General features: G+C 48.4%; 1 long non-coding RNA gene and 1 pseudogene across 1 annotated transcript; one reads left to right on the forward strand and one right to left on the reverse strand.

Moving 5' to 3' along the window:
- The first annotated feature begins 14924 nt into the window (after nucleotides 1-14924).
- Nucleotides 14925-24931, forward strand: LOC118594877. The gene is made up of 4 exons (XR_004946422.1): nucleotides 14925-15102; nucleotides 21227-21321; nucleotides 22983-23047; nucleotides 24816-24931. It is a non-coding gene; the product is annotated as an uncharacterized LOC118594877 (long non-coding RNA).
- LOC118595053 lies at nucleotides 22719-22903 on the reverse strand (annotated as a pseudogene).
- Nucleotides 24932-25172: the final 241 nt, after the last annotated feature.

The raw sequence follows: 25172 nt of genomic DNA on the forward strand, positions 1-25172 counted from the left end.
CTGTGCTAAACACTTCACATCCATCATTTCAAAGACTGTCAGATCCACAAGCGCAGGAATGGGGCCTGTTTTGTCTCACTGTTACATCCCTAGGGCCTAACACAAGGCTGATACAGTAGATTCCTAATGCATATTTATTGCCTAAACAAACAATCCTGCCTATTATCCATGTTTTATAGACAAGGAGCTGAGTCTAAGACAAGTTAAGTAACTTAGGTTACTCACCCATCGGGACCGGAAGGCAGCCTTTAGGCCCAGGCCTGATTCCAAAGACTTAGCTACTCTCTACGCTGTCTTGATTCTTGCTGTGTGGTCTGGTAAGCAGGGGTATTGACATCACCTGGAACATGCAGGCTCTCAGATGTATTGACTCTGCATCCACACAGCAACAGGGTGACTCAGATATACATTAAAGTGTGAGAAGCGCTGACTCCCCAGCCACCCCACCCCCATAGGCTCCCAGGGAGTCTCTCCTTGGCAGCCAAACAGCCTCAATGCCTCAGTCAAACTACTTGATCACTGGGACCTTTGTCCTTTGCCACAGACCACTGAGTGTAATTGTAGTGCTGGCAGCTTTGACTTTGACCTTTAAAAGATTACATTTAAGGATCAAAAATGCATTTTTACCTTTTCTTTCTTTCTTCCTTTTTTTTTTTTCCTTCTTGAGACAGAGCTTCTCTGTGTAGCCCTGGCTGTCCTAGAACTCACTTTGTAGAGCAGGCTGATCCTCAGACTCGGAGATTCACCTGCCTCTGCCTCCCAAGTGCTGGAATTAAAGGCGTGCACCACCCACCACCCAGCTTATTTTCACCTTTTCAATCATGCATGTCTATCTGGTTTCTATCACCCCCAGGCACATATTCCCAGGAATAGAAGCAGAGTTTTCTAGCTGGTGGTCTTGTCTATGAACTGGACCACCTCAGTGGTGGTGATCCTGGGGTGGGGGGAGATGACTAATCTCTCAAGAGGCCTGTTTTGATTCCCCCTTCTTCTGCATCCAATTACGGAAGGTGTGGGGTCTCAGTTCCACATTCTGTTTATTGTGAGCAGATTATTTAATCCAGTGATTATATTCAGGAACAATTCCCCTGATGATTTAAGAGGCTTTGCTTGCGTGTGTTTTACAGCTTATGGGTTTTAGTCTTTCAAAACATTGTAAAGAACTGCTTGTCTAGCAAAAGGAGCTGAGAAAGTGGTTTATTTTACCCAAGTTCCCTTTAGCTTCCTCTGTCTCTGAACAGGTCCCCAGGCTGTTGACCTCAATGTGTCACTGTGGCCATCACATCTCTAGTCCCTTGTTAGAGAATTCAAGTCCCGAACTGCTCCAGATGTGCTGGACTTCCATGCATGAGTTTACCTAAGTCAGCTGTCGGCTACCTTCAGCACACAGAGGTTGTGTATCAGACGTGGTCCATTTTGTGTGGAGGGAGGTCGATACTTTTTGTAGACTCTTGTGAGGTCTCTGGTTACTGAAAGACAGTCTCACCTGTCTTGGATCTTTCCCAGTTGCCTGTCTCTCTCGCGGGATCTGAGTTTACTTGGATTTACGTTCTCCACTGGACAGGGACCTGTGTTTGAGTCAGGGAGCTAGCTCATGACAGACATTCTGCTGTTCGGGGCATGAGATCCTTTTGCACAGAGCACAGCAAAGAGCTTCCTCATGCCAACAAATTCGGATATCACTGTCATTTTGGGTGTCGTTTGCAGACAGTGCATGATGCTTGCACTATTTTCTAGATCTCTTAAAATGCTCAGGCCCCACCCGTTCTAGGAATCTGCAGCTCACAGGCCCAACAAGATCATCAGATAAGACTCTAGATAACAAGAGAAGCTGCATCCATGGAGATGAGTAAGTCTCCCCTCTCCATTTCATTGGTGAAGACCTTTGGCTTACAGAAGAGAAGTGGCTGGCCCACAGTGACACTGGCAGCACTGGGACTGTATGGCAAGTGCCACAGTCTCTCTGTGGCCTCAGCTTTACAGACAGTTCGAGAAGCATTTGTGGAGCCAGAGAGCAGGCAGGGCAAACAGCTGAGAAGGCCCAAGGAGGCTTTGGATCTGAAACTTGCTTTATTAGCCAAGAGAAAAATAAGAAAACCCAGTCCTCTCTCCTTATGGGTATGTTTCTCTGTCTCTGTCTTCCCCGCAACCCTGTTTTCAACCATGTTGATGTCACAGTTGGAGCCTGAAAAGACAGAGGACTTTTCTTCTTGGGGCATAAGGCTGATGAGCATTGATTTGATTGCATTTGACCACAACCTTAAACAGTAATAAGGGAATTTCTCAACCCACCACTTAAGCATGCGTGAATTCATTTGTCATTTATTTACTTATTAAGATTTATTTATTTTTATTGTATAGGTATGGGTGTTTTGCCTGCATGTATGTTTTTTTACCACATGCACGCAGTGCCCATGAGAGCCAGAACAGGGCATTGGATCCCCTTGGAACTGGAATCCCAGCTAGTTGTTGGCCACCATGTGGGTGCTAGGAATTGAACTTGGGTTCTCTGGAAGAACATTCAGTGTTTTTAACCCCTGAGCCAGCCTTCTGGCCCACTGGCAATTATTTAGTGAGCAATGCTTATGTGTCAGCACTGAATTGGGCTGAGGAGTGAGGATCAGTATATATAGGGATGACTCTGTTCTCTGGCTACCCACAGTCTATGAGGCAAAGGCTATACCTGCCTCACAGGTGGTGGAGCTGCCTGCCTCTATTTTCCCAGTGGCCAGTATGGCAGGGTCTTCACTGGGCCAAAGCAGCCAGCATGGCTCCCCTCTATGCAATCATCTTAGAGGTGGTGGGCACGAGTACACTCACTGTTCCCAGTGCCAGCACTGGAAGGAATTTAGAAGTCATGCTCGTCAATCTAATTTACTCATTTATGTACATATGAAATATGTAAATGTGTCAAGGCTCAAAGAAGCCAAGGGCAGGACCCAAAGTCATCAGTGTATCGGAAGGCCAAGGAGGACTATCACCTGGGTCTCAGGTTGATCTTCAGAGCCACACCAGAAAGGGGAGGGGTGGGCACAATGAAAGATTGGAGGATGGGGCGGGTGCAAGGTAGCCCTGGTTTGCTAAGGAGTCAAAGAGAGGCTGCCTTGGATGGAAGGCTGAGGTTACTGTCATGGAGAGGTCATGAAGCCAGGTCCTGAAACTGAGGCTAGGCCATGCCTGATGCCTGGTCTGATTTCTTGCAGAAAGGAAAAAGAAACACGGTTGATGAATCTATGGAGTGCTTTTGTGTCTCTCTCAGACATCACCAGGCATCCTCCTTTCTGTGGGAAAATGGCTGCATATCCTGCCCTTCCTTACAGAATCACCAGATCAAACAGTAACTGCTGCTGTTGTAACGATTGAGCAGATGCCGTCTGAGAAACACACTGAAGAGAGCCAGGCACCAGGCTCAGCTCTTGCCAGGGACACAGCGCAGTGTGTGTCCTTGAAGAGACGCTGAGGAAACTGAGTCACAAAGTGAGGTCATGCAAAGGGCCAGGGCTTTGTGGAATTAGAACCTGGGTCTTCCTGCCCAGAAAGCAGGGTCTGTCCTAACACCATCCTCACTCTGGCTCTGCAGCCAGCTCTCTGAGGCCACACACACAGCCTGGGACCTCTAACCTTGGACTGGGTAAGCATATACTGTTTCCTTAGTACCCCATGCTCATGCCTTGGAGGGGTGTCAACACCCCAGGGCTCTCTTTCCTCTCAGGCAAAGGACCACAGACCCAGGTGTCTTCTGACCTGGTGCTGACACAGGTGCGTCCTTCTCTGCCCTGTGGTATCTTCAGGGTCACTGCAGTCTTTCAGTCTCGGGGATTTGGCCTTGAAAGTTTGTAGCTTCCTAATGCAGGTTAATGTTGATTAAGCCCCAAATCAACAGACCGGTTATGCCATCGTGCAAAGAAGAGGGGAAACCAGTTGTGCCCTCAGGAGGATGTTTCAGAGTCCAGGTTCCTTTGCCCAGACCGCTGAGAGGCATTTTTTTGTCTGGTGGAGGAATATACTGTGTGGTGAACACAACATGAGCGATGTCAGGGATGGCGTTGAGAAACACAAAATCACTTCACGAGAGAGATGAAAGGTTTAGCTCGGTTTTCAGGTCTTTTTTGTCATGTTTCCATTTGGTTGAATGTGTATAAACATACACACATATGTGCACATATATACATACTTTTTTTTTTTTTTTTAAAGAGCAAGCCTTGGGCTTGGAGTCTTTGGCAAGCCACAGTATCCAGTTAGAATTTAATGGCATTGTTTTATTGTATTTATTTTTACCTTTACTCCTATTTATGGCAGGTGAGACTGGTTTTCCATTTGCAGCACTGACATAAACTTTCCATTTTAAAGACATTCACCCAAGTTAAAAAGAGCCCATTCAAAGAAAAACCCTAAATGAACAATAATACAGGTGCCGCGCAGACATACCTACAAGGTACCGAAATGAGCAGAATTTGGGAAACGTGGACACAGGCGAGAATGGAACAAAAAAGTCATATATTCTCTGAATCAAAGACCATTGAATTTTAGAAGCCCGGGATTCTAGAACCCCAGGACACAAAAAAATCTTAGCACCATAAACCCTAAAATAAACCAAATAATATGCAAGATACTATAAAACAGTCTCACGCAAAATGTTAGCATGTGGGGGAGAGAGTCTTGGCGCCATCTGCCAGTTCAATGCCCGCATCTTGATGTGGAGAAACTGAGGCCCTAGGAGACTAAGAATAGAATGAACTAACACATGGAAAAGAGCCTGTGAAATGAGCCGTGTTCTTTCAATAGTAGATAATTTATAAAGCTTCCCCGCCCCCAAGGTCATAGGGTTTCCATCAGAGAATGATGACTGAGATGAAGCTCCTTGACCTCTGGACCTCTGTTCTTGTGACTGCCACAGGCTCCCTCGCTATGACAAAGTTCTTGAAGCTCTTGTGTGCTCGGCCTGGCCATCACTGGGACCAGCAGTAACCTGTGGAGTGTCAGCCTGCTGAGTTCCCACCAAAGATGGCTGCAGAGGGAGGACAGGCCTCGCTTGCCGGTCCTGGGCAGAGGGACTAAGGGCTCATATAGTCCGCCATCACTGAGCTTAGCGTCCTTTTCGCAAAACCAGTGTATGCCAGGAAGTTTCCAGCGGAATCCAGTCTGTGTCTTGAACTCGGCTCTTTTTGGGGGACCTCAGATTCTCCTTCTGTGCGATAGTTAGACACATAAATAAACAAAAAATTTTTCCTGCCCTGTGGAGCTACAAGCTGATTTTCAGGGTCTCTTCTATAAAGAGCAAGGTGGGGTGGGGGGCTGGGGCTTCATCTCACTGGAGTCTTAGTCTCTGTCAGGACCATGAGGCAAGGCAAAGGTTTGAGGGCCTTTGATGTGAAGAAGGAAAACGTGCAGCACATCTTGTCGACAAAACATCACCTAGCTCCTTCAGGAGTGAACTTCACTTCTCCATAGACCTGGAACATACGGCTATTCTTGGTCAGCAACAAACGGCCCGGAAAACTGGGTCTCCAGGGTAGGCACCCAGCTGGGCCATGTGGCTGTTCTGTTTCGGTACATCTACATACTCAGATTTTAGAACTGCCCATCTACCCACGGGCACAACAGGGCCCCATAGGGGGCTCAGCCCTCATGACACTGTCGGGAGAGAGGGTCGTCTGTCTGGTCAAAGGCAAGCTGGACCAACAGTCGACACTGACCTCTCTCTGCATAGGCTGTTTCTTCTGATGATCGTACTTGGACCTCATCAAGATCTAAAGGAGGCCCAAGGCCCCAGTGCTTGCCCCTTCTCATGGTCAGCATCTTGTCTGCCAGGCGCCAGTTTTCACACTCACTTCTGCTGTGTGTGTACCCTCCCGATCCCCCACTAACCATTTCATGTGGCTCTGGGAAGGGAAATACCACGGGCAGTCACTTCTCTGTAGCTGCCCAGCTGAGGGTACAGCAGGCCTCTCTTCCTGAGGTTGCCCGCAGCCTGTCTCCACTGCTGCCAAGGGCCCTCGGCCTTCCACCATGTGGATTCCTGCACAGGTTCCAGGTGGCCTGCAGACATGCTGACCCTTCCCTGCCCACCATCCCCCAGACAGGCGCCTGGGGAGGAGGAAAGAAAGGACCATTTCTCCACTAGGCCTCTAAAGCATCTCAACCATTCTCTCCACATTAATCATGGAAAAGACAGCATTCCCTAGCCAGGGAGGGAAAAAAGAGCACCCTTTTCATCTGCCCTGCTACACAGTCCCAAAAGACAAGCTCAGCCCCCACTAGGCTCTGATCTTACCAGTTATCCCACCATCTCAGACCCTCATAGATGATGCTACTCTTTTTGCCCATAATTCTGAGGGGCTAAGGACTGAGTTGATGTCACTTTTCTGAGAAAATGGCCCATGCCTTGTCTTGCTCCCTGTACTTCATGGAAGCTAGCTAATGGCTCCTTGGCACAGTACCCAACTTCCCACCCACCCTACCTGGCATCACCCTGGACTGGACTAAAACTGTTAAGTATTTCCTCATTAAAGCCCTGGCAGCTGGGTGCAGGCCTGCAAGCCAACATCAATAGTTCCCACCGCCCAGGAATGTTTGGACAGATTTCTGCTGTTACGAGTTATGAAGTTGAAAGATTTTTATGGCAGGGGACCATGTTGGTGTTAGGGAGCCCATTTCTCCAGGGGCTTGAGTCCGCCTTAAGATCCTGGCAGCAGGAAGTGGAAAGGAAAGGCCCAGAAAGAGAAGCTGGAGGCCAACCAAGAAGCAATACTAATCAAGTTTGGCCCAGTTGCTTGGTCTGCTGTATTAGGGACTGAGCTGTGCAAGGGAAGGGATACCAGGGGGGCAGTTGAGGCCCAGGTGAGAAAACATAAACTTCACAAACACTACTACCAAATTCAGAGAACTCTTTAAAGTCAAAGGAATAGCTGTTTGATCTTCCTTTCTTTTCTGTTTCCCAAGCTGACAAGCTCAGAGCAAGATCAAGGGCTCTGGATCAAGCTTCAGGGAACAGAGACTTTGTCTAAATGATGCAAAATGTGCTTCACTGTGCAGAAGGCCCCTAAGTCGTGGTCAAGTTTGGAGGCATTTGTGCCCAGCAGTACTGCAACTATTACTCTGTGTGCTGACAGGCAAACTGAGGTCCGTTCATTCACTCATGTTCTCGTTCATCAAACAGACATTGACTGTCTATGAAATGGGGAGTCAGACATGAGGCTCCACTGCACAGTGCTGATGGCTATGGGGCTGGGGAGTAAGCTCGGCAATGAGTAAAGAAGAACTAGCTGATGGCAGGGTGTTCCGGGAAGGTGCTGGCATGGGCTGGTGGGCAGAGGCTGTGGGTGAGGAGAGGGTGACTTTTTAGAATTCAAGAGGGCAGCCAGTAGAGGGTCGGGGAAGAAAGTTCTCCATAAAGCCTCAGCCAGTGCAAAGACCCCAGAGAGAGCAAGCTTGGGGGCCAGGCAGGGAGACCAGAATGGCAGATGGAGTAGGAACAAGAGGCAGGGACAGGAGCAGGCGGGGCCAACAGGGTAAATCATATCTGGCCCTGGGGAAGGAACGGGGGATCTATTCTGGGTCAGCTGGGAGCAAGAGAGACGCTGCAGATGTAAGAGGTCCTAAGAGGACCAGATAGGGCTCGATAGAGCATCTCTTCCCACTCTACTGAATGACGTCTTTCCTGCCTGTGTGCCTTCACCCCATCTCAGTCATTCGCCGGAACACAGGGAAGGATTGGTGTGAACTGTGACTAGAGCCCCCTCCTTGGCTGTGGAATTAATGGGGTTATAGACTGATTGCACTGTATAACAGGACTTTATGAGGTATCCAGCCCAGAGAGGGAAGGGCCTGCCCAAGGTCATAGAGCACATATCTTCAAGGCGAAACAGGAACCAGTCTCAGCTTTTTCTCCATGCTGTTGTCTTCTGGCTGGTTGACATGATCTGATTGCTCATCACACATGGTGACCTTCACCAAAGCCTGTCTGGCACACCGACAGGGTGAGCAGGAGCACAGGGTAGAGGAGATGGTAAGCAGAAAGAGCCAAGTGGCCTTGCTATGGAAACCAGGGGAATGGCCAGGAGTCCCTGCAGTTGCTCACTGTCAGACAGATGCCAACAAGTACCTGCTTTTCTGTTTCAGAGAAAGCTGAATTTGGCTGGGCATAGCGTCCTATGTCTATAATCTCAGCACTTGGGAGGCTGAAGCAGGGAGATTGTCATGAGTCAGAAGACCATCCTGGGCTACAGAGTGAGACTCTGTCTCAGAGAGAGAGAGGGTGGTGGGGACACCATTATCTATATTCAGAATTGTTCTATAGAGAAGTAGAAGACAATCCACCTCACCCTCCCAAATGTAGTGATGGCTGAGCGTTTGGTGTAGCACAGTTGTAACAAACCAAACCTGAGCAGAGTGTAGCTTTCATCAAAGCCATTGTTTTAGGAGAAACAGAGACAGAGAAAGGAAGGAGTTGACTTCCAGGCTGGCAGCAGGTAGGTCTAAGCCCTGAACAAGTGACCAAGCAGTTGCACGGGACCCCATGCTCAGCAAGGTTTAAATTTCTGTCTAATTTGTGAACAAGTGTGTGCTTTCCCTTTGCACTGGGCCTGCAAGTTATATAAGTAGCCTTCCCAGTAGCATGTATAAGAACCGTGAGCTCTTGCACGTGACTTTAATCTCTCTGGGCCCCAGTTTCTTGGTGTGTCAGATGGGGTAACTAGAGCATGCTCCTTGCAGGGTCATAGGGACAAGTGGATGAGATGGGCTTCTCAGGATAAGCATATGTCTGTCTGCTTGGGTCATTGCTGAATTTTCCTTCCCTGCTTAGCTTTCTCCTCTCCAACAAGCTCTCCTTCATTCTGGTTAGGAGAGCTCCTGGTACCAACTTCCCCGTACCTTCCCCTGCACTCTGGCGTGTTTACAAGACCCCGCTTCCACTTCTGTTTGTGATACGGAGCCCCACTTCCTCCTGTACTGTGACCTCGGTGAGTTTTCACAGGCCAGGCACATTCCAAAACAGTCTTTAAAAAAAATCAAGAGCTGAGAGACTGAGATCGGAATGATCACTACTGTCTCTGGGTGAAGACACGGTTTCAAAGTTCTTGTAGAGGTCTGGGAGGTGGTTCAGTTGGTAAAGTACTTGTTTCACAATCGTGAGTACCTGAGCTCAGGATTTCAGCACTCACAAAAAAACTGAGACACAAGGAACTCAATGTCAACCCCCGGCCTCTACACTCAGGTGCACCCGTACACGCACACAGAGCTGTGATAGCTGGGCAAGACGCATGCCTGTCACCCTAGCACTTGGAAGACAGATCAGGAGTTCAAAGCTAGCTTTGACTATATAGCGAGTTTGAGGCTAGCTTGGGCTACATGAGACCCTGCCACAAATAAACAATCGCCACCCCCAAACTCAAAATACTCCTGTTAGCTAGGAAGAGTGATAAATACCGATAGTCTCAATCATTCAGGAGGCTGGGGCAGGAGGAGAATGGAGCCCAGGCGTTCAAGACCAGACTGGACAACATGGCAAGACCCCACCTCTAAAGAAACACACAGACGGTTGTTGTTCAGTAGTAGAGTCATCATTTCCTCAGAGGACTTTTTGACATCAAACGAGTCCAGAAGGGCAGAATCCTGAGTGAGCTGCGTTTAACCAGATGAGAGGAGCCATGCAAAACATCACTGCTCCTGTTGCCTGGGTTTGAGTGGCCAGCACACGCACAGCCTAAGGAAACCCTGCTCAGCTCCCTGCCCTGGTAGGAATGTTTCCCTCAACAGCTGTGATTTTTCAGGGTGTTTCTGTTTTGTTTTTTGTTTTTTGTTGTTTTTTTTTTTTAATTTTAAATTTCACCATGAAAGAACAGCAGTATCCATGGGTTCCAAAAACTTATTAATCCTTACAAAACTTCCATGTTCCAGCCAGCATGTGGCATGCCTCTCGATGTTTGTAATGCTGCCCTGTCCCTCTCAGAGGACTTCAAAGGCTGTTTATTTGCTGAAATAAACATGACTGGATGAAGCGGAGGGAAGTGGGGGCCCGTGGAGTGGAAAAGAAAATTTTTCTTCTAGAAGGATCCAGGCCAGTTACTGTACAAATGGCTTCTGGTATGAAGCACAAATGTTTCCAAGGTTGGGGATAATGGCTGGGGTTGTATAGCGGAGGTGTTGACCGGTCCCTGCACTCCTGTGTGTTCCAGGGCTGGCATCTGGATGGTGTGTGTACAGGTCTGTGTTACTGAGTGGGAAAGGCTGTGTCCATATGGCTGAGCTAGCCCAAGGACTGCCTGGGTCCAACTGCAGCTTCGTCACAAAGTAGCTGTTGTAGGTAAGGTTCTCTCCGACGCCTCAGTCTCCTTACCTGTAAAGTAGGGAGAACGGTTGGTGAGGAGTAAGCCAGTCAACACAGGCTCAGGTGCCCGGAACAGCAGCTGACACATACACAAGCCGAAGAGGTGGCAGCCTCAGTAGTCATTTACGAAAACACATGAAGGACAGCACCTCCACCCCCATCAAATTCCCTCCCCCAAGGTCTCACCAACCCAGACAAGTTCTATAATCTGGTCCTTCCATTTGGGAGAATATTCTCTGGAAAGAAAGGAGGCCCTTGGTTCAGGCAAGGCCTTCGGGAGTGAGGGACAGATGGGCTCTGTGTGGCCTACCCCTCAAGACAGAAGATGTGGGTAAAGAGTTACAGTGTCTTCGTTAGGGTTTCTGATGCTATGATAAAACATCATGACCAAATGCAACGTGGGGAGAAAAGGGTTTATTTCATTTTACACTGCCCGGTAACAATCCGTCACGGAGGGAGGTCAGGGCGGGAACCTGGAGGCAGGAACCGAAGCAGAGGCCATGGAGGGGTGCTGCCTACTGACTTGATCAGCCTGTTTTCTTACAGCGCCCTGGGCCACCAGCCCAAGAGTGGCACCATCCGCAGTGAGCTGGGTCCTCCCACAACAATTGTCAATCAAGAAAATGCACTACAGGCCAGTCTGGTAGGGAAATTTTCCCAACTGAGACTTCCTCCTTTCACATGACTCCGGCTTATGTCAAGCTGACACCAACTAGCCCGCACACACAGAAAGCTCCACACCCCCCTCCTCCAGCACGGAGCTCTTGATTAGCCTCTAATTAGGTAAGGATCCCAGGCCTCCATGTGTAAAAAAGAAGGAGTCTTCAGTAGGAATATGATTTGTACTAAGTAAAATCCTCCTGAAGACGGCCACCTTAGGAGAATGTCCTGCCACACCTCCTGGTCGGGCTGTGCCAGGGGCTCAAGCTGAAGGAAAAGGTGAGTGAGGAGAGAGCGGCCGGCCCGTGTCAGGGCGGCCAGGGCGATCCTGGGGTTCTTAGGGGAAAGCTTTAGAGTCTGGGAGCTGGGGCAGAGCAGAGGTCAGGATGGGGCTCCAGAGCTGAACCCACTGCTGAGGGGAGGAGGGAAGGGGTTCCCCAGGGAGGGGCCAGGCAGCCAGGAATCAGCAGCAAGGCAGGGGAGGGCCAACTCCCAGAACAAATCTGTGCAGAGGTGCACCAACATGGTGCAGGCGTGAGGTGGGTCTGCTTTGGTTGTTGTGGTCCCTTGGCAACTGGCAAAGAAGCATTTTTGTGGAAACAGGCAGAAAAGGCTAGGCTGAGGGGGTTCAGCCCTGTTCTTGGACTGCCATGGTCCTCACCAAAACAACTCAGGACCCGTATGACACCCCAGGAGTGGCGGGCACTCCCCAGTTCCTCTCTGCCCTATTTATCTCCCAATCTTCATTTGCTGGCTGCTGGCTGCAGAGCTGGCTTACTATGAGTGCTCTTTGTTAACTCTGGCCTTCCTCAGAAGATGTAACATCCAGGGAAGGACCTTGGGGCATCAGGGTCATACACATAGCCCCTGGGCCCAGCACAACTGGCTGCAACAATTATTGTACAGATTGATACAAGCAAAATCGAGCTCCGTGGTGATGGTGAAAGTGTGTGTGTGTGTGGGGGGGGGGAGGTGTTTTTAGTAACCACGGGTTCAATTCATACATGTTGACACAGTTTCCCCCACTCCCTTCCAAAATATACCAAGCATGGAAGCCAGACATGGAGGTACATGTGTGTAAACCTGTGAATTTAGGAGGTAGAGGCTGGAAAATCAGGAGTTCAAGGTCATCCTTGATACATAGCAAGTCTGAGGTCAACCTGGGCTATATGAGACTCTGTCTCAAAAGCAAAAATAAATGTAAATAAGCAAAATTTAAAAGACGCATATCAAAAACCAAGCCAAACAAAATACACCAAGTACTTGATAAGTACTCCTACCCCAGGCACAGGGGCAGCATCCTGAACAAGGTAGAGAAGACATGTGACATTATGGGTTTGTGTTCTACTGGGAGAGCCTGGAGAAAAGGTAAACCACAAATGCATGTTTATCACGGATATCCAGAGATAAGAAAGCACCAGGGCTGTATATCCACAATGGTGTTAGATGGGTGGAGAGGGATGGCCTTGCTGAGTGTGGAGGGCCTGAGTAGGCTGAACAATTCATCCTGTGGACTCTGAGAGCCGTGATCTTGCTAAAGAGCAGTGAGTGTATGGGTCAGCTGGGAACCTTGACTAGGGTAGGTCAAGGGTAACCTTGACACGTTCCCAAGGAGCTGGCTGTGGGGAAGTGGGTTGGAAGGATCTGCCTCCCAGCCAGGCTCTGCTGTAGATTAGAAGCACAGAGTCTGGAAAGGGAGGAAATTGCCCCAGCTTGTTAAAAGGCAGAGCAGGAGACAGACCCAGGGACCTGGCATTCGTTCGTCTCCTGTCACTAGTCCTGTCTGGTCAGGAGCCGGAAGCATTCTAAAAGGCAGCCTCTCAGAAAGATGGTCCAGACTAAAGACCCCTTACTATGCAAAGTTGGGGCAGGGCAGGCACTGAATATCAGTGATTCAGGGATGCTGGCTAATGTACACAGGAGGACCAGGGATGGGAAGTGAGATAGTAGCCCCGAGGTTGCCCTATGGCTGTCTGACTCCTTGGGAACAACAATTCCTTTCCTACCAAATCCAGACTGATGAAGACTTAACCAAGCTTGCCAGGTGTCAGCCACATACTGAATTAACACTCCGCTTCTAAGTCTCATCTTTGCAGGCTAGGGAGATGGCTCAGTGGGTAAAGTGTTCGCTGTGTAACCTTAAATAGCAAAGCTCAGATCTTCAGCACCCATTTAAAAGCTATGAGCTGCATGCATCTATAACCCCAGTACTGGTGGGGGTTTGGAGGGGGCTTGGGTTGGATGCACAGGTGAATCCCTGGAGTGTTGGCCAACCAATAGTTGAACTGATGAACTGCAGGTTCAGTGAGACACCCCGTCGCACAAAAAGTAAGGTGGAGAGAGTGGTTGAGAAGACATCTGACGTCAACTCTGGCCTCCACACATATGTGCACATTCTTTCTTTCTTTTTTTTTTTTCTTTTGTAAGATTGATTTATTTATTACGTATACAGTGTTCTGTCTGCATGTATGCCAGATCTCATTATGGATGGTTGTAAGCCACCATGTGGTTGCTGGGAATTGAACTCAGGACCTCTGGAAGAACAGCTAGTGCTCTTAACTCTTGAGCCATCTCTCCAGCCCCATGTGCATATAACTTTTATGAACACACACACATACATACACATACATCAAAAAATAAACTCATCCTTGCAACAACCACATGGAGTAGCAACCACTCTGTCACTTTACAGTGCAGAACACGTAGACTTGGGGCACTAAGCCACCCCATTAAGGGAGGGCAGGAGAAGGGGTGAGTTTATAGAGAAATTCAGGCCCTGCTGGGAGGGCTGAGGGTACAGTCTGGGTGAGTTTAAGTAGTATAGCTGTGCAGAGCAAGACCACATGTGCATCTTTCTCAGAAGCATGAGGGATGGGTGGCTGGTTTGCTGCTGCCAGGAGGCCTTAGCTGTGTCTGCCTTCCCCTGCAAAGCCTCTTCACATTCCCTGGCTCATGTGGATCTCCCAGGAATATAGCTGCTATTAAAGTGTGTGTGTGTGTGTGTGTGTGTGTGTGTGTGTGTGTGTGTGTTCATGTTTGCATGTGTGCACGCACACACACCCTTTTCATTTTATCAGTAGAAGGACTAAGGCTTAGGAGAAGGGAGGTCCCTATGACCATGGTGGGAGCTGAAGGCTGAGTCCTGGTGGCCTTGTTCTTGGCCTATCACTCTCCCCTGCTCTCTCCCTCCCATTTCTGAAGCTTCCATGGAGAAAGTCTGAAGTCAGTGGCCTATGTCTTCTGACCCCTGGGGTTATGGGTTACATTTAGTGTCCTGTTGCAAGAATTTCTCCCTGGTGAGATGTAAACAGCAGCTACCCCCTCCTCATACGGTCCCAACAGAAACCAATGTAAGACTCCACCAGAATTCCCCCGGGGGAACTGAGGAGTTGGCTGGGCTTACTTACATGAGTGAGGATTGCTTACCGGAGCATGGGCAACCCCAAGGCAGCTGCACTGGATAGTCTTGACCCAGAATGGATGATGGCTTCCCCATAGATGGAGCTCCCCTTGGTTAACCTCCCCCAAGCCTAATTTTTGAACCCCCAGATGCCCCAAGGCCATGTATAATTAGGACAGAATTGCATGCAAATGACTAGGAAGAGTGGATGGAATTTCAGGTGAGGGTCCTTCTCTGAGGGAACGACAGAACCACTGGTAAGGGTCTCTTGCTAGGAGGCACAGCTACTCTGACAAAGATGGTGGCTGTTTTGCTTCAAGGACTGCATCCTGTACGTCTCTCTCCCAAACACATGCGTTGTAGGGCCAACTCTAGCAGTGTCTGTAAACTTAAGATTATCTGGAAATGATGGAGTCTGGCCTTTGAAATGAAGAGACTGTTGTATCGGATGGATGGCGGCAGGGGCTAATCCAGCATGACTAGTGTGATTATTGGAAGGAAGGAGGCCACACCACAGCAGAGGCAGAGGCAGGCTGAGGAGAGGCTGAAAGAATACCTTCCTTCTGTTTTGAGATACCCCATTTATAGAACCTTGCAATGGCAGCCCACTAGTACACCTGTGTGAAGGTTAATAATCGACTGTCAACCTGACGGGATCTGGACTTCCCTAAGAGACAAACGGGCACGTCTACAAGGGAGTTTCTAGACTCGGGTAAGTGAGGTGGGAAAAGCTACCTCGAATGTGGGCAGGCAGCATCGTTTCATGAGCTGGCTTCGGACTGAATAAAGGAGAAAGGGGCTGAGCGCCAGCTCTGGCTGCTCTGTTTCCTGACTGGACATGATGTGACCGGCTGCTTAACGCCTCTACCGCCATCATGTTCCTGAAGACCATAACGTCCAACCAGGAGCCAAGACAAACCCTTGCTTTTGCTGACTAGTTTGTATGAAAAGGGTAACTAACATGGCCTGGCACTTGGTACCTGGCATCTGGCACCTGGCTTTTCCAACTGGTAACCAATGTGAATGGCCAGGTGTTAGGGAGAAGGTCACAGGCCATGATGCGCGGACGTCAGGAGATGCCTGCCCCCAGGCAAAATCAAGACCCAGGCGCCTCGTTCCTTATTTAGTCCCACTGTGTGCAAGGCCCTGACTAGCAACATGTACAGTACAGTGGGAGGCAGGAGATCAGGAGAGTGAAGACACTGCTCTGCTCACACCAGATGATGGCCACACTGTGTAACTTGAGCAGACAGGAAGTAGAAAGTGCCAATATTTGGGAGGGGGCTGTGGGAGGCCTCATGGAAATATGAACAGAGCTCCAAAAGGTGGGCAGGGCTTCACTAAGCAAAGACAATGCGGATAGTTAAATGTGTGATACCTCACTGTGTTTTCCGTTTGCTGCTCTGCTCACGGTACCCTTGCCCTAGCTCTGTGTGCAATTGAATCACACTTCTGCTTCCATTCTACAGCCCAGGAAACAAGCCCAGAGAGGCTAAGGGCTGGCCCCAGAGAGCAGAGCCAGTTAAGGCTCTGATTCCAGCACAGGAAGTCTTGTCATTATCACCCTGGGTCTGGCAGAGAGGGAAGTGCGTGTGGTTCCTGGCAGGTGGGAGCGCAGAAGCAGAACCCTAGGGGAGGAGTAGAGAAGTATCAAGGGCATTTGGGGGAGGTGGGTAGTTTTCCAAGGCAGTGGATTTGAGGGAAGGAGACAAAGGAGAAGCGAGCATTCTCCAAGGAGCCGGAAGGCTCTGCTGCAGTCTTGGCTTGGCGGGTGTTTCTCGTGTTCTAGCACAGTACGGTAATTAAGACTGTGGGCTGTGCTGAGGGGGGCTGTATCTTCAGTGTGATTCTGGATGGCATGCTGCATTCAGCCGAAGAGCTTCCATTATGCTGCAGTAAATAAGCATCTGAACTTCTTAACGGCCCTAACATCCCGGCTTATGCCTCTCTGGGGTTACATAACCAGTGTGGCTCAGCCGAGGGCTCTCTCTCCCTTGCACTGGCCTCCCTGGGACCCAGTGCCTGGGAAAGGAAAGTGCTGGACATTCTCACGTTATGAATTACGTGTTCTAACCCAGAGTCAATGTACAGGGGAGGAAGGGCTAGAACTTATCATATGACCTTCCCAGTCAGGAAAAAAAAAAGCTAGAAATGGTGTCTTTCCAGGAGCCAGTGAGTCAGAGAGCCAGAGGAGTCCATTGAATAATTAGTGGTGTCCAAGCGGCTCAGATATAGTAACCAAGAAGCATACAGTATGGAGGCTGGGGCTCCTCAGGCGACAGCTGCTTTGTGTTTTGAGACAGGGTCTCTCCCTGGCCTGGAGGTCACCATGTGAAGCGAAGCTGGCCATCTCTCTTTCCCCAGTGCTGGGATCACAATCAGATTCCTTGTACTTACAAGGCAAACAGTCTCCCCAGATTCCATTTGTCTCTTTCTCGGTAGCAGGGAGAGAGCAGCTTACAACTTAGTTCTCAGCTAGCAGCTGCTAGCCGGTAGTTACCGGCATAATTAGGTTCTTGTTGTTTTTACTGTCAAGCTTCATTTGCCAAGGGGTTGTGTTCACAATAATGATAAGTGACTTCTATTGACCGAGGGGGTTTAATGTAGTCAGGCGGTTGTAGTGGGTGGTTGTTTGTGCCATGCCCTGAAGCACTGAACCCAATGAGGCAGCAGGTAGCTGCTAGATACCTGATCCTTGGGCATGGATGCCAGGGACCCTTAAGACCTGGGATGCACGTATGTGCACTCTCCTTTCCTCTCTGCTACCTTGTGTGGTCTTGGCACAGGTCTACCTGGTGCTGGTCAAGGCAGAGCTCTCCTGAGAACCATGTTGGACTGTGCCCCACCCCTCCAGGATTCTGCAGCCAACTCCTTTATTCTGGTTGTGAGTTAACCCCCGAATATATTCCTCTGATCATCAAATAGACTCTGTGGATTTATCCCATTAAGCAGTGGTGGCACACGCCTTTACTCTCAGCACTTGGGAGGCAGAAGCAGGTGGATCTCTGAGTTGGAGGCCAGCCTGGTCTACCGAGTGAGTTCCAGGATGGCCAAGGTTACCCAGAGAAACCCTGTCTCAAAAACCCAAAAACAAACAAATAGAAATAAAATGGGCTTTAGTTAGAAGGCCTGGGTTTAAATCCTGACTCCTGGCCTTGGGTATATAATTGAAACTCAGCTGGGCAGGGCTTAGCTACCTCCAATATGGAGCTGTGTCCTGTGCAGGCTGCTGTGTTCCCCAGTCCTCACAGCCCCAGCAGGACCTTACAAGCAACAGAGACCATGCCAAGACTGGCCTGTGCCTCACTCTTTCATGCAGGGTCCTCAGCTCATGCCAGGAGCCAAACTTGAATCTTCGGTTTCCTATTTGTAAAAATGCCAGTCACCAGAGTAACCATACTATAGGGTGGTTGGGACATGCTGGTTGACCTTTTATCAGATGGCTTGACCCATTAAATTCTCAGGTGAGAGGACCCAACCCTCCCTGTGGCCTCAGTCTCCGGCTCTGAAGTGGGTTCATTGGATGATCTATGGTAGTCTCTAAATAGGGTTTCTCTGTATAGTATTGGAGCCTGTCCTGGGTCTCACTCTGTAGACCAGGCTGGCCTTGAACTCACAGAGATCCAACTGGCTCTGCCTCCTGAGTGCTGGGATTAAATGTGTGCACCACCACCACCCAGCGATCTATGGTAGTCTTAGTCATACATACGGTAGATTCAGACCCTTGAAGGCTGGGATAATTGGGCTCTATAGGCAGAAAGAGGGTCCCAGAGAACCTGGGGATCCCTCCCTCCTGTGCCTCGTGAGTCCCTGCAGGTGCTGGGCTGAGCTCTGGCTTTCAGCTGTGTTTGCTCGGTCTAGCAAAAGCCTTAATCATAAACAGGAGAAAGGGGTAACTCCCAAAAGCCTTATCCTAGAGGTCTAGCAAGGCAAGGCTCCTTGTGTCTGGGAGGGGTGGGCTATGCATTCCTCAGGTCCGTCTACTTGACAGATTGGCTCCTGGCATGTAGCTGAGGGCCCTTATGAACCAGTGAGGCACAGGGCAGCCTTGGTGTGGTCTCTGTTGCTCATAAGGCCCTGCTGGGGCTGTGAGGGATGGGGACACAGCAGCCTGTGCAGGGCTGTGATATGATGTCATCTTTAGCGCACCTACCCCACCCCATCCCCCCATCTATGAAGGCCAGCTTCTAGTGGACAGGATGCCCTGTCACCACCTGGATTCTCACATTTCTAGTCTCTGCTGAGCAGGCTCTGAATCCTTGTCTCCTGACTCTTCAAGGGCCTGTGCAATGCCACACATCACTTTCAAGCTTTTCTGAAGCTTCCGTTCATAATTCATCTCCCACAGATATTAAAATGATGGCAAGAATCTACAGCTGATGACATAAGAAACGTCTGAAATACATTGCAAAAAAAAAAAAATCAGGAGACAGAATAAAATGCATTTCTCTCCATATATACCTCTCTATAAGTAGAAGCACATAGGGAACAAAGTCTAGTGGATATGTATATATACATGCATGTTAATTATGATAATCTCTGAGTCATGAAAATCATGTTGATCTTTACTTTTTTTTTTTTCCTGAGGTTTTAAAATTTGCTTGCAACAGGAATGTTGCTTCTATAAACAAGTAATGGAGCTTCTTTTCAATGAAGAACTTTCCCTGTCTTTCTCTGACACTGAGATCTGAGCTGGTCTCATTGCCCCTAAACTGTTGCCTGTGTTTAGTTAGAGTAAGTCCCTTCTCCTCTCTTCATGGCTGAGACAAAACACCAGAGGACACTTGACTTGAAGAATGGCAGATTCCTCTTGACTCAGAGTCCATGGTCACCTGACTCTATTGCTCCCGGGCCTCAGTGAGGCAATCCATCGCGGCAGAGCAAAGCCACCCACTTCCTAGTGGCCAGAGGCAGAGAGAACAAGCTGCATCCTTCAAAGGCAAGTCCTTCACTTCCTGCTACCAGGCCGTACCACCTAATAGCCCTTTTAACAAGAACTCATGGTGCTTTCCTGCTCCAGTCACCTCTCAGTCACACCCTCTGCTGGCAATCAGGGTTTTATGGGAACACTTCATATGTAAACCATTAACTTAACGGTAGGCCTCGTTATCCATAAAACAAAAGAGCCATGCTCTGAAAGGGCTGAGTCAACATTCTTCCTGATAGAACTTATTTACAGTTGTGGGCTGGCGAGATAGCTCAGTGGGTAAAGGTGCTCGCCTCCACCAAGTCTGACATCCTTAGCTTTATCCTTAGGGCCTGCAAAATGGAATGAGAGACCCAACTCCTGAGACCTTCACATAGGCACCATGGCATTTTTGCATCTGTACATGAATACACAATAAATTTTTAAAATAAGCAAATAAATGTTTTAAAAGCTAAAAAAAAAAAAAAAACAAAAAAAAAACCGTTATACATCTTTGATGCCCAGGAAGGTACTACCAGTTCTTACAAGTGCACCAGCACCATTTTGGAACCACCACTTAGGAACGAAAGGATCTAAATCTAAATAGCCCCAGGTAGCCAGAGGTACCATGTTGATGGAGTACTGCTAAGATCCCTATACTCTGATAGTTCATTGACCCATTTTATTTATAGAGCTCAAGTTTCAATATCTTTAAGAATGTGCTTCCTCTGAGCCATCTACCTTCAATGGGAACTGTTATTTCATCACTAAGTCCCACCCCTAGGCTATGTTCATTGGTCAGGATGGACACTTGACCCCAATTTAGCCAATCCAAGTTCCTCTCTGGGAATTTAAATCTTTATATGGTAAAATGGATATAACCTAAAACTAAACATTCTAAGGCAAATAATTCAAGGGCATTTAGTGCATTTATAGCATACAGCTATCATGGTGACCTATTTCCAAAACTTTTCTGCCATCTCAGAGAGAAACCCTGCTTAGCTCTGCTTCCTCCAGCCCTTGGCAATCAGTGATCCACATTGTATCTCTATGGATTTACAGACTCTCTATAGCTCACACACTATGTGAACTTTTGTTTTTTGGTTTCTTTTACTCAGTGTAGTGTTTGGGACATTTATCTGTGTTGTAGGTACATCAAGGCCTAATTTCTTTTTATAGCCAAGTAATACTCCATTGTTATGTATTTACTAGTTTGTAGATTCATCCACTGAAAAGACATTTGTGTTCTTTTCACCTTGGGGCTATTATATATAGCACCGCTATGAATATTCATATAAATGTATCTATTTAAGTCCCTGATTTCAATTATTTTGGGTGTTTCCCTAGGAAGGGTGTTGCAGGGTCCTCTGCTTACCTTTGGGAGAGACTGTCAAACAGTTAAGCGCAGTGGCTGCCCTATTTTTTTGTTTTGTTTTTGTTTTTCAAGACGGGGTTTCTCCATGTCGTTTTAGTGCCTGTCCTCTATAGACCAGGCTGGCCTCGAACTCACAGAGATCCACCTGGCTCTGCCTCCTGAGTGCTGGGATTAAATGCTGTGGCTGCCCTATGTTACATCCTCACCGGCAGTGGGGGCATTTGAACTTGAGCCTTCCTATCACTCTTGAGGACCATTTACATGAAAGAGTGGAAGTTATTCCCAGAGTTGTAAAGGCAAAAGATGAACAAGTCCCAGGCACCCCTGAAACTCGGCTTTGTCCTGTGTCTTGGTAACACTGTTAGAGAAGCCCTCTGTTTACATGCTTGCTGGTTGGGTTTTGTTACTTCATCATGAGATCTCGATGGCTCAGGTCATGCTTGAGGGCGTTCTGGGGAGGGCATTCTGGGGAGAACACAGCACACTGTTGGCTGTGGTGTCTCTGTGAAGACCCCCACAGCTGGAGCTTTTCCCTTTCTTCTTACTTCTTCCCAGGTCTGGGGACAGGACCCCGGGCAGAACCTAGCCGCAAACTTGAGCCCTGGCAATCCATGTGACTGGAAGGATGGCGGAAGAGGCTTGTGGTTAAGGTGAGCGGGAGGTGGGTTGTGTGGGAGATGGCTGGGGTTCCCCTGAGGACAAAGTGGAGCAAGGAAATCAGAAGGGAGGCCAGAGGCCAGGCAGGGGTGTGGTGGGGTGGAAAGGAAAACCCAATAGGATTGCCAATGTTTAGATGGCCTTTCCTGAGGTAATTAAGACAGCTTGTCTGTGGCCAAACACTGGGGCATGTTCTCCAGGTTCTGAGGAGAAGTAACTCTAGTTTCATTTTCTGGATGGAGGAAAGGAATGCAGAGTGATGGAGAAGGGCAGTGGTGGAGGTAGAGACCAGGCCATGATGCCCCTAGATTCTTCAGTCTTACCTCTGACCTTCAGCCCCATCCCTCCTCTGTTAGTAATAGACCGTGGCAAGCACAGAGCACCAGGAGAAGGGGCCTCCAAATGTGTGAAGGGGAGCCCCAGCTGTGGGGAATGAGGAAAAAGCCTAGAGGGAAGAAGTAACCAATGTCTGGAGAAGGAGGAGAAGGAGGAGGAGGAGAAGCCGCAGGTGTATGTTGTACATACCTTTGGTAGGAAACGATTTCAGAATTATCTACAAAGAGAATAGCAAGATAATCCTACCCTTTCCCCCTGCATAGTAAATTGAAGTTCTCTCTAGTGTTTTTAATCTCTCTCTCTCTCTCTCTCTCTCTCTCTCTCTCTCTCTCTCTCTCTCTCTCTCTCTCTGTGTGTGTGTGTGTGTGTGTGTGTGTGTGTGTGTGTGTGTAAAGGACAACTTACCAGATTTGGTTCTTTCTTTCTACCATGTGGGTCCAGGAGATTGAACTCAGAAGTCAGGCTTGGCAGCAAGTACCTTTACCACCTTTACACACACACACACACACACACACACACACACACACACACAAAACCCCACCCCATTAGCCACCATGCAGGTCCTCTTTTTAGTTTTGTGAGCTGGAATACAAAAAGCCAGGTTTCATGTGGGCCATGCTACGTGGTCTCTCTCATTCACCCTAGTTTTCTAGGACTGCCTTCACACAGTACCTCAAATAGGGTGCTTGACACCATAGAAGTGTGTGGCCTCACGGTTCTGTGGACAGAGTTAGAGGTGAAGACATTCGTGGGGTTGAGCCCCTCAGAGCTGAGTGGGGCTGGTCCCTGCCGCTCTCCTGGCTGCTGGCAGTTTTCTGGCAGTCTTCCTGTGTTCCTCAGCTTGCAGAATCCTCACTCCAACCTCTGCCTTTATCATCATGTGGCAATCTTCCTCAGCCTATCTGCCTCTGTGTTTCAATTCCCCGTTTTTTAGAAGGACACCAGTCACAGCTGACCAAGGATCCATCCTGAAGACCTTTTAAAACCTAGTTACCTCTGTAAAACCCTTGCTTCCTAATAAAGTCATGTTTTTTGTTGTTGTTGTTTTGTTTTTCAGGGGAGAGCTTGAATTCAGTCCCCCACTACCACAAATTATGCTGTCGAGTTTCCTGCATTTGGGGAAATCGTAGGGGTCAGCACATCCGGAGTGCAATGTGTTCTATACATACATTCTTTGTATATCAGATCATCTCTAGATTAGTTATACCATCTGACACAGTATAAAGGCCATGTAAATAGTTATGCTATATTGTTCAGGGAATGATAACAAAAAGTTCAGTAGATATATAATTTTTAGAACAATATTTTCAACCCGCAGTTAATTGAATCTGAGGATTTCGCCCTGGGAAACCACCTTCGTGATCATGGTATCTACCCTGCCAGGTAAGTATATAAAGTCATGTTTTTAAGACTCCAGGTCCAACATATCTCTATGTAGTGCTGGCTGTCCTAGAACTCACTTTGGAGACCAGGCTGGCCTCGAACTCAGAGATTCACCTGCTTCTGCCCCCAGAATGCTGAGATTAAAGGCATGTACCACCACCACATAGCATATCTTTTTGAAAAAGTGATTTGTTAATAATTTACTTTTATTTAATGCTCATTGGTGTTTTGCCTACATATATGTTTGTATGAAGGCATCGGATCCCCTGGAACTGGAGTTATAGACAGGTATGAGCTTCCATGTGGGGGTGCTGGGGATTGAACCCGGGTCCTCTAGAAGAGCAGTCAATACTCTTAACTGCTGGGCCATCTCTCCAGCAACCCCCCCCCAACATATCTTTTATAAAGGAATACAATTCAACCTATAGCATGATACTTACTGTACATCACATACCTGCAAGCAAACAAACAAACAAACAAACAATGACCACAGTTGGGCTTGTTGACTTTCGACACTGATATTCCCTCATAGAAGGAGGGAGTGGGGAGGGTCATTGGATCCTCAACTGGCTATCCAGCCATGCCTTCTAGCTAGTTGCTTGCAATTCAGCCTAATTGTGCATGGTCTTGGGGGTCTCGGAGAGGGTCTGGAGTATACAGGCTGGGAGAGACCAGGGGAAGGGAGTTCTATCTGTGCAGCCCTTGGGAAGCCTTCACCCATGCTGGGTGCAGACTGTTGGGTGCATTTGCCTTAGAGTCACCTATGCTCCTGCCTGTGGCCCCTCCCCCACACTCTATAAGTCAGTCTAATCAACTCATTGGTTCCCTAGGGTGAGCTTTGGTAGAACCAAACGTTGATTTGTCATCGGGACATTTTGGAGAGGGTGTGAGCATCACATCATCTCCCTCCAGGGAAAAAACTCTTGAAATCCCATCAGAAAAGAAAAAAAAACCAATTATGGCACATTCGTAACTGTATTCATGCTATTAGAGAGACTCTTTCTGATGGGAAATAGTTCCCACTTTGTCTAAGTATCTCTGAGCACTGAGCCTTCTGCTCCCAATTTTTACAGTCTGATAATTGGAAGAATTTTCCCACAGCCTAATGTCTGGTTCCTCTGATTTCATTTCTTTTCTATTAATGTGATGGTGCAAGACCAGGCAAAAATTCCTCCATCTTGGATTCTTGCTGAGGCTGTTTCCAGGTTTAGCTAGAATCTGATCTCCTTGATGGAGAATTCCGTAGAAAGCTACCCAACTCCGTTCTAGGAACGAAAAGGTCAGAATGTCCTAGCTCACTTATCTTAGCTTCTGTTACAACTGCTTGCTTCATACTGCTTGTTCTGCGAAGCCCCCACTGCAGCTGCTGACTGAGATGCCTGAATGAGGTCTCTTCCCTTCAAAACCCCATATTCTGGACACTGGGGGCCACACGTAGGTCCCTGAACACTTGAATGTGGTCCCATCCAGCTGGAATAAAGACTTTCAGTTGGTCATACACTGTGTCCGAATGGTCATCTCTGATGGGCTACCTGTAACCTTTGAAGGTCCTGCCAAGATCCCAGTGACTGGATCCAAACATCACGGGTAGCCCACCAGAGATGACCATTCAGACAACATATAGCCAACTGAAAGTCTTTGTTCTAGCAGTCTGGGGCCCCACTCAGGTGTTTGGGGTGGAGGTCGGGGCAGCTAGCTGGAATAAAAACTTTCAGTTGTCTGAGGGTCATTTCTGGGGAGCTCCCTATAACATCACTTCTTTTGCTAGGCACGGGAGGATACACTGGCATCACCATCCAAGCTCAGAGCCTGCATCTTTGTGTTGCTATACGAAGTAAATTGTAGTGGGTAGCTGTTCCAGCTTTGACCTAGAAGTACCACCCCCAATGAGGCTTTGGTAACTGTCACGCCTACAAGGCAGGACTGAGACAGGAGCCCTTAAGATCCGGATGTGCCAGCTCTCTTGGTTCCTGGACCCTGGACGCTGAAGGCAGATTGAGCAGAGTTTTCCAGAGAACACCGCTGGACTGGGCTACACCATTCCCAGACCCTGTAACCTACCCCTTTACTTGTAAGTTACCCCACAAAATAAACCTCCCTTTTAACTACGTGGAGTTGCCTTAAT

Source organism: Onychomys torridus, chromosome 13, assembly GCF_903995425.1.
Source record: "Onychomys torridus chromosome 13, mOncTor1.1, whole genome shotgun sequence".
Lineage (NCBI taxonomy): Eukaryota > Metazoa > Chordata > Mammalia > Rodentia > Cricetidae > Onychomys > Onychomys torridus.